At 39.1% G+C, this 10,653-nt stretch overlaps 1 long non-coding RNA gene across 1 annotated transcript in view; it reads right to left on the bottom strand.

Moving 5' to 3' along the window:
- The window catches only part of LOC107102341, a 16,117-nt gene extending 10,254 nt beyond the window's left edge, over positions 1-5,863 (bottom strand). The window contains exon 1 of the long non-coding RNA XR_001482124.1: positions 5,676-5,863. This is a non-coding gene — a long non-coding RNA (uncharacterized LOC107102341). The remainder of the gene's footprint in view (positions 1-5,675) is intronic.
- Positions 5,864-10,653: the final 4,790 nt, after the last annotated feature.

Raw genomic sequence — 10,653 nt, 5'->3', positions numbered from 1 at the left:
CCGAGCTCTATGGTGTTGTTCATAGACTCGACAAGAAGTTAATATCTGATGCTGTGTCTATTGGTTTTACAACAGACATTTGCTCTTCAAGTGTTGAACAAGTTAGCATTCTGAGCTTGACAGAGCAATGGCTATATCCTAATTTTGAGCTAAATAAGGCTATGCCTTATTCACAGGAGTACCGTGGGTCTCATACAGTGCAAGCTATTACATTTGTATTTGAAAACATATTTGAAAGCTGGAAAATCTCCAAGGAGAAGGTGCATGTTATTGTAACGGACAATGCGTGCGACATGGCTAAAGCTACGTCAGTTTGGTTTGCCTTGCATGGTACATAGGTTGATGAAACAGAAAACGGTGCGCAAAGAGCCATGCACACTCTACTAGAAACTGTTTGCAATTGCTTTCATGATGTGCAAGATGAACGCCTCTATGCCATTGCAACAATGATTGATGGTTGTTACAAAGACCCTTAATTTGACTCTTGCAAGAAGGGGGATTCCCGGCCTATGCTGCAGTGTGTTGCGGATAAAATGGCTGGTGGGGGTACTGATCAACAGAAAGAGGCTGGGGCTAGTGCAGATAACCTAAGCCAGGAGGATGCGAACCCACCATCAAAGAAGGCCCAAAACGAGAGCCTGCAGGACATGTACCAAGAAATCCTTGTACAGCAAGATGCAGCAGGTGTAACTACTTCACAGGTGAGTTAATGATTTATAAATAAGTAAAAATGGAAAGACTTAATTTCATATTATTCACTTCTAGTAAATGTAAAGTGAATATTTGGGTGTCCTCTGAAAGTTTACAGAATTCCATCTGTCATTTAAACTAGTAAATACAAATAGTAAAATATAAGATAAACATTTGGGTGTGCTTCGAAGGTTAACTGAAAACTTTTTTTGCTTTTATGTTTTGTCAGGTGTAGACATACTTGGCAGAGATCCCCATCCCTAAGACAGCATGCCCGTTGGTGAACTGGAATTCCAACCAAACCTGCTTCCCTGCTCTGGCCCGTGTTGCATGCCAGTACCCAACTGCGCCCAGGACAAGTGTAGACAGCGAGCAACTGTTTAGTGCTGTTTACCATTTCACTGATGAGAAGAGGAATCGTATGCATTGCGACAATGCAGAGATTCTAATTTTCATCCAAAAAATCATCATCTCATACATTAGTACAACGGTAGAACTTAAAGGGGAAGAGCCCAAAGAAGGACTATCTTAATCCTCATTTTTTGCACTTCACAGGAAGGACTATTTAAGTTATTTTTTTCTAGTTAAAAGAACATTTCAAATTAAGCTGGTTTTTTTTAATGCCTTTTGAATATGCCTGTTCTTTTTTTTCCTACGAGGCAGAATTAGCCCATTTTACACTTCACAATAGCCCAGGTAATGGGCTAAAGACTGACTTTGCACATTTATGTTCCATTTGCTAACCTCTTTTTAAAGTGTTTTCCCTCTCATTTTTTGTAATCATTTTTGCTTACATTTAATTCTGCACAATATATCTTTACTGGAGAGGTACAATTTTTACTATTTGTGAAGAAAATACATTTATCTCTTGTTTGAATAGACGTCAGATTAAGCTCAGGAAAAGCACGTTCCAAAATGTTGTTGGCGACAGTGTTGAAAATATTTGTTAACATTTAGTACTTTCCTGAAGATGAAATTGTGTTCTTATGCTCTACAATGGTAATTATTTGTGGAATAATTACCATTCATCGCAGTGAAGGTGGTTAGGCTTAAATTTTGTGACTCGCATGATTTGATATTAGTATCTCTTTATATCGGAATCTTAACTTTGGTGTTTGGAATATCTGCATATCGAATATCGGCAAAAAGGCAATATCATAAATTCCTAGTCACCATTGCAGATGACCACTGATATGATATTGGCTGAATTTAGGTGTTCAGGCTTACGTATAACTAACTGGCCTGCATAAGATAACGAAAAAAAACACCCCATCGATTTTAAGACAGGATTTTTTTTTTTAAACAGAAATTTTCTAATTTTTGGGACAATATCGTCTGATACATTTATATACACGTTTATGCCTGAATGATTTGACATTTAAATAGGATTTTACTAGGACTTTAAGTAATAAGATCACCACCAGATAAAAAATGTAATTACTTTGCATCTTTAAGACAAAATTGACGTGATGGTTGGACAACTACTTTGTGGGATAGCAAGGGTGTTAATCATGCAGCAAATGCTCAATCGCACCCATGCTCATCTCGCCATGTGAAGTGAGGACCATGTGTCGACTCCACGGCTGCAACTAATGATTATTTTGCAAATCAATTAATCTGTTGATTATTTTTCCAATTAATAATCGGATAGCAAAAGGTTCCTTAAAGAAGACATTTTGCAAAATTAAACCAGGTGAAACTAAAACTTTTCCACTTGTGGAGTTCTGGACAGAGCATATTGACAGAAGAAAATGATTTTTTCTTAAATGCAATCTGCTTACATATTTTTTATTTACAATTTTGGTATAGTTGCTGCTCTAGGTTGGTCGCTCTTTCAGCTAAAGGCACATTTTAGAGTCGCTACACTCCAGTTAACTATTAATAGATAACTAAATTAGTTGACAATTATTTCAATAATTGATTCATATAATTGTTTCAACCCTGGTCGATTCCCTTTTCATTAATTTTCATCTCTAACTAGCAATAACTCTAAACCTAACCTTTACCAGTGTATACCTCACACTAAAGTCAATTCACACTTTAGCGCTAAACTTAGCCATTAACAAAAGAGGAAGTTAAGAGCAGCAATATGTCCTCATTTCGATACAAACGAAGCTTAGTTTGATGGCGAAATTGGTAAAATAGTTCTAACTCTTATACCAGGACAGGAGCACACACACACACTCACACACACACACAAAAGATAGGCTGAAGCTCGGTGAGCCAATGACCTTTACTTGCAGCTTAGGTGTACAGTGTCAACAAAAGAAACAAACCCTGCATTCTAACAACACGCTTTGGACATCAAAACAACAAATGTAAGGGGAACTTTATGCAAACACAGAAATGACTTTTTGAATCTAATGGCCTACATAATGAACTAAAAAAATAACACCAAAAAATGTGTGGTTAATAACTACAGCAGCCTCTCTTGAGCCTGAGAATATTGTGGGTTTTTTTTTTGGAGGGGTGTTACTTTTTTGAAGAGATAAAGGCAAATTTAAATAATTTATGAAGGCTAGAAGAAGGCTTGATATGACTTTTTTTAGCAAAAGATAGCTTTACAATTGCCTTTTTATTGGACCCTTTATGACTAAAACACAGTTTGATGAGGAGACCGACACCTCAGTTGTTCAGTGAAGATGCATCTAAAAGCCTGAGGCCTATTTTCACGTATGTACTACAAGTCGGATGTTTCGGATCCCCCACTGTTTCTACGATGTAACTAGGGCTGAAAAAATTAATTGGATTAACCGTGATTGATCGATTATTGGAATAATTGTCAACAAAATTAGTTATCGATTAATCGTTAAATGGAGTAGAGACTGTAAAACCTACCTTTAGCTGGCATTAATATCAAAATTGTAAAAATATATAAATATTTTGTTCTGTTCTGTCTGTCATTACACTCTATCCAGAACTCCTCAAGTTGTAGTTTCACCTGGTTTAATTTAGTAAAAAGTCTTCTCTAAGAGACCTTTGATTATCTGATTATCAATCGAAAAAATAACTGACAGATTAATCGATTTACAAAATAATCTTTAGTTGCAGCCCTAGATGTAACGTTTACTATGTTCGTGTTAAATGGGGCCAATCTAGCAAACAATGGAAGGGCTATATTCAAGGTAGAATTTGTGGATATTCAGAAGCAATTAATGGATTTTAAGCTTGAAGTTTAAATCCTGTGGTCCAATAGAAAATGCTGTGGCTGCTTCTAATATCCAGATGTTATGGTCAATGTCTTATCTAAACCCAGATGTATACTGGGGACAACCTCTGCCCATTAGTCGGTTGAGGAGTTAAGGGCAGATTAGACTTCTGCAACCGCACACATCAAATGTGGCTTGGGTCTGGTCGCGAAACAGTTTTGCTGGTATGCTTCTGCACCATCCGTCTGGATTTTCTAGGGATGCACAGCAGTTTCCCGCCAAAGTGCAAGAAAGAGCCTTTTCGAGAACTAAGGAGAACTGCGGCGGCACCGGCGGGAGTGTTTATCTTCCAAAACAACAATGGTGCGTCTTCAAGATATCACGGTCACGGAGATGGATCTAGAGTTGCTAGACATCGAAGAGGAACAGGCTCTGTTAATGGAGTTGGCAAAAAGACCAAATAACCTTTCGACATAGTTATCCATTGTAGTTGTTCCTCGGTTTTTAAAAATGGCACACCCCGTCACCGAATAAAGAAGGACGACCACACAGACAGCCGGAAAGGCATACCAAGGTCCAATCACAGCTGCTTTTTGTCTGCGCACTTCCGCTTGAGGCCCGCGCGGGTTTGCGACCGTCCGAAACGTAGTCAGGATTTTTTTGAGGTGAACGACGACAGTTGCAGATCCTCACCGCGGGGGGCGTGGTCGCGTGGTCGCACAGAGACAGATTTGACGGTTGCAGAGGCCACGCATCAGAAGCATTACACATTTACACTGACTTCCTAAAGGTAATTTATTCTCGGACAGTCACGCCGAAGTCCCCGTGAGTTCTCTTGCGTATTGGCGGGAAACTGCTGTGGGTCCTTAGAAATTCCAGACTGATGGTGCAGAATCATACCAGCAAAACTGGTTCACAAACAGACCCAAGCGACATTTGATGTGTGCGGTTGCAGAAGTCTAATCTGCCCTTTAAGCAACTATATCAAATGATTAATTATTATCCCGGTCTATAATAAGGTGATATTTAAAGGCCAAAAGGCCATAGGTCAATCCTAAAAAAAATGTTATTTCCATCCAGTTTCAGTTTTTTTCTATTTCAGGAGGGGGTTTAAAGCGAATTGTTCATGGGGAGTTTGTTTGGTTATGTAACAATTATAGTAATGTACCAAAGGATTATTCAAAAAATACATAAATAAACAACAGTCTTTATGTATATTAAAATATAGCTTAAATTTAGATATATGTTTTAAAATCTTGGAAATGGTGATCTTTAACCTTTAATGTAAAAAAAAAGAAATATCAGTGCAGGAATTAACTTTCAAATGTGATCGAACATAAATCTTTTTGTTTACATTCAACGTGGAGTTCCAGTCATGGCAGTAACACACAGCCCCCCCTCCCCTACATTCATGACTTTTTACTATCGGCTTTCAACAGCTTTTACATCTTAAAAAAGAAAGTCACCGATAACCTAAAAGGTACCTTTCATGCCTGCAGTGTTAGGTTACAGAGTGACTGAGTGGCATCTCATCCCATAATCTGTTGCAGTTTTGCATCCCAGCTATCCTCAAACTTCTCAGCAATGGTAGAATGTTTGCCGAGTTAGCCACATAGCTCACCGCTTCAAACCAGCTCAACTATCGGTTTAACTTACCGGAATGGGAGCATACAGGCAGCTATTAGGAAAACACGGCAACTCAAAGGCAGGTGGACGTGTTTCATAGACCCCAGTGTGGCTTAATAACCGCCACGGAATGCCAACAAGCTAACTAACTTCCACTCACAGCGACTGTTAGCAGCAGGCTAGCAAGCTTAGCTAAAAGAGAGAACCTACCGTCTGTTGCCAGTGACACTTGTTTAGCAGACCGTAAGAAAGTCCAGACGCTCCGCGTTTTAAGGGCAGTGAATCTGATTTATCAGCCGCCGAGCTCTGCCCTGGATTCCTCCTTCACTGAGACGCTTCTCTTTCTCGTTCTTCGGTCCCACCCAGCCGATCAACAGCTCTATAAACTCGCTCTGTTGTTCGCTGTTCTCGTTCTAGCTGTGAACATTCAAATCGCATCGCGAGAGTTTCTTCCATCAAGCAGCCGACAGAGTCTGCATGCGAATCTTCGGAATTACCGTAATACACAGGGGTAACTTTCTGAAGGACTGCTGGGGACAGTCCCCACCACTGATTTCAATAGATAGACTTTGGCTTTTAACAATATGTGGGACAAGTTTCTACATTTTTGTTGCTTTTGAAGGAGGATAATCACTGATGTAGTTGAAAGGGAAAACATCCATCAATCCATCCACATTTTTCTGGATGATTTGATGGATGGATGAATAAAGGGAAATTGTGTACATACTAGAGAGGATTGATGTATTGTTGCCATCGGAATCAGCTGTTATTCATAATTTCTTTATATATATTAATGTCTACAAACCCATTAATATAAATATTATTGTATTTTGGTTATTTTGTGTTCTCAACTATAGGAAAGCATTAAATAAATATATGTTTGAGCTTCATTTTGGAAAATACAAACCCTATTGAAAGCGTTTGTGTCGGGTACAGTCCATCAGCCACCATCCTTAGAGCATCCTCACCAACTTTAATCACAAAGTTCACCCTTGGATCAATAGTTAACAAAGCAAACTAAGAGAATACAATTTAAGGCTTTAGAGGTTCCAGTTATTCTTTTATTTCACTTTTAATGTAGCTTGTAGTTGAATGTTGGTGTTTTGATGATTTGATTTTTTTTTTTAAAGAAATACACCAGATGACTTATTTACATTTCAGGTTTTCCTTTTTCACTCTTTAATTTCCATAATGTCAGTCATAATTTTGGAACAAGCCTGGAGAGAAGGAGCCATGAAACACTTCTATGAAAAAATAAAATTAAATAAAAAAAAGGAAATCTAATTTGTTTGGATTAGTTACTGTCTCCATAAAATGTTTTCCCAACTCATTCACAAGCAACACAAATTATTCAATTAGCTTTGAAAATTTACTCTATCACAAAAACTTGAAAAATATAAATGTTTAGTTACAATTGTTCACATTGAGTATACAGTCTGTCTTAGAAACCCACCCAGGGCCCAAAACAGTCAAAAAATGTTCTCATGAAACTGAATTTATTTCAATCCTTCTTTTAAAAGGGACTTTTTCCCTCCTCACTGTCGCTACAAGCATTCTTAGTATGACGGATTGCCTTTGAGTCAACCTAGGTTCTCCAACAAGTTCCACTCTGGAGTAGATGCGTTACTCGCACTCACACACTCACACACACACACACCCACACACACAAGAACCCTTACAACAGGGATGTCAAATGTCCTGTTAAATCCAAAACTTTTGGATTTAACAGGATGTAGCACAACATCCAATTTATATCTGGAAATAAAAAATAAAATCAATCTGATTGTTAAGCCATATGAAAATTCATACATGTTGAACTGGTTTGTAACAGTGATTTGGACTGAATCCCAAACCTCCCCCTAACACTAAACCTTAACTATCAAGTGTCACTACCAATGAAATCACACCCACAGCTAAGAAGGCACCTTAATTGAAGGAGGGGGGGCATAAATGAGAATGGGATGACTTCCTCCCTCAAACGGAAAGCAAAAGTAGTCATTGACATGACTGCCCCATGAGCATGGCTGTAGTATCATGGGGCAAGTTGACACGAAAGCAAACATTTGCCCCTTTCTTTAAAAAAATGTATACGGTCAAATAAAACTGCTTCAAAGAGGATCTTCGCTTTCGGGATCAATTATGTCTATTTTTCTTTTTCTTAACTTGTATTTTTCTGTCAGTGGGACCAAGATGTATGAAAACAGGTGGAACATACATTTGAATGAGTTTGCTGTTGCAACCACTGGCAAATTTCAGTGAGCCTGCACTATTGCATACACTAAGGGCCTAATGCACCACTTGATCTATCCAGTACGTGGTTTGGGACAGCCCTTAAGCTTGGTTTATGCTTGACACATCTACGAGATCTTCACAGCAAAATTATGTAATTTTGGGCTCCATGCAGACAGAAATCCATGCAGAATTTCCGTGCTGATCAACTCGAAAACAACAAACTCATGTACGATGGTGTAGAGGAAATTGTGGGCAAACTTGTACCTGAAGCCTCAAGGAAGGTATTTGATCTAACTGCACAGACATGGACGTATTTTTTTTTTTGGGAGGGGGGGTTATGTCCCCTGCACTTTTCAAACGTCTGTTATAGTCCCCTGCTCAACAATATTACAGTACAGTACACAGACAATTGTCTAACACTAGGACCAAGTGGAAAACCGAAGCTTAAGCTGAAGCCCACTTCCCTGAGGTTAGACCAGGGGTGTGTGAAAAAATCGTTTTGGCATAGACTGCAGGACCCACTGAGACCCTGATGGAATAAGTGGGAGAAGATGGATGGATGGTTATTTTAACTCCATTTCAATGTGACTTATACTGAGGTTTTACAGCCCCTTTGCAACAACTAATTCAACAGTTCCATCATGTGGCCATATTAAACACTACAGGACGCTTAAAATCTAGCCAGAAAATCTGTCTGTCCACTGTACAACATTAATAGTTGGAAATGTCTAATTCTCAACCTAACCATAAAAAATCAGAGAATTCGATGCAGATACTGATTCCCCTGTTCAATACAGGAGGGGGGGGGCACTATATGATGAGATTTGACTGATAGAAGGGTTTCCCTGTTCAATAAAGGTGAAACTGCATTCGATCATGCCTTTAAGACCATCAGATGCTGTTGACGGGGCTAATAGGACCATCAGTTAAGGTTGCCACTGTAACCTCAAAATGGAATTATTATAGTTATTTCATTAACAAGAAATTATAAATGTTCTCTATAGCTTTTAGTACAGGGGAACAGCAGATATCATTTTTCCTTTGTTTAATACAGGGATTATGAAGATTCAGGGGGAAGCAGTATCTGATGGGAACAAGTGATCCAGGTACGCTAATGGAAAAAATTAAGAGAACCAGCAGATGCCACCATTCAAAGCTTTTTAATGTTTCAAGCTTGGTTTAGACTTTTGGCCAGTTGTGTCAAATTGGTTTATTGGTTTATGGGGCTTCAAAATTGCCATCACTAACTGATTCTTCTTGACATCCAACTAGAGAAAATCAGTAAACATTAATCATCCAGTGCTGATTGACGATTCTGCTGCTCTTTAAAGCCCAACAGTCTGATGAGACTGATGAGTTCCACCTGTGTAGACTACCCAGGTTCTCCAACAAGATCCACTCTGGAGGAGATGCGTTACTCACACACACACACACACACACACACACACACACACACACCCACACACACACACACACAGGAACCCTTACAACAGGGATGTCAAACTGGTTCCAGAAAGGGCCGTGTGGCTACAGGTTTTCCTTCCAACCAATCAATAGCACACCAGTCATCTCATTAAGTGAGTCCAATCTGAACATGATGACCTACCCCATTTATCGAAGATACTCTTGATTTTGTTGAGCAATTTTCCTATATTGTCAGCCATAATATCATCACTATTCGGTTTCAGTTCAGTTCCAAGATATTTCATTCCTTTATCTAGCGATCTAAATTTGGAACCAGTTAATAAAGTATGAGTGCATGCTTGTGAGACTGGAATGCTCAGACTTATGCAAATTATTTATTTTTACCCAGAGAATGAACAGTTCTCAATAATTTGAGGTAAAGTAATGTGCTCAGAACGTTGGACCCAATATTGAAGGGCAAGACAGACAGTGGGAAGATTCAAAATGCTTATTAAAAACTGAACAGAATGCAGAGCTGCGGGGGGAGGCGAGGTACCACCTCCACACCTAAGAGCGCGGTACAATCCGACTAGAGCAGAGGTCTTTAACAGGTGGTCCGTGATCCCTAGGAGGTCCACTAATTGAAATGTCTTTAAATAGACATTAACATGAATTCAACACACTGTAGTAAACAGATAAATGGAGGCAGAAGATGTCTTTCACTCATCAATGCACACATTCAGCAACACGCAGGAGCTCTTTCAAGCTGGGCACCGTTTCATTCACAACACCTGTCCCATCAACCAGGAATCATAATCAGAAATACTTTAATAGTCCCAGGTTGAAATTACTTTTGTTACAATACTCCATCTGTATTAGACTGACTATAGGACCAGTATGATATAACACAATTTCATACAATATATATATTTAGGGGGTCCCCGCTCCATCTCGCCATCAGTTTGGAGGTCCTTGGCCTAAAGGGCTGCCAATAGATGCAGCAGGAGCCGCCCAGGGTGAACCAGATGCTGCAGCCCCAGTGAATAGGCAAGAGTCAGAACCAGGTCAGGCAAACAGGCTCAGAGATCCAGGAGTCCGTAAACTGGTAAGGGGTTTCAGATCAGAACAGGAACAGGCACCTCCAGGGTTCCAGGAATCCACAGACAGGTTCAAGGTTCCAAGAGTCCAACAGAGTTCAGGTGGAAACAGGCAAGCTCAGTAGTAGAGAGGTAGAACAAAGCAGGATATTTGGAAAATTACGGAACTTTAAAACGTCACATGACCATAAAACTCTACAAAACTTTTGTACTTTAAAAACTCCCTTTTGAATTGATAACAAATAAGATCTCCATTCCGTCTCCAGTATTTGGGAATGTGAGGGATTTGCACAAACCAGCCAGAAAACTGCTAACATTTTTCAAAAAAAAAAGAAAAAAAAAAGTCTTAATTAATTCCAAAAAAAGTGGTCAAAAAATGATAAACTGGGCCCAAAAACAGAGGTCAACAAAAAAAGACTTCAATTCAGGTACTAACATAAAGAATTCAAGCACAA

The sequence above is a fragment of the Cyprinodon variegatus genome, unplaced genomic scaffold, assembly GCF_000732505.1.
Source record: "Cyprinodon variegatus isolate N-32 unplaced genomic scaffold, C_variegatus-1.0 Scaffold1236, whole genome shotgun sequence".
Taxonomy (NCBI): Eukaryota; Metazoa; Chordata; class Actinopteri; order Cyprinodontiformes; family Cyprinodontidae; genus Cyprinodon; species Cyprinodon variegatus.
This window is presented reverse-complemented; position numbering and strand designations above follow the sequence as displayed.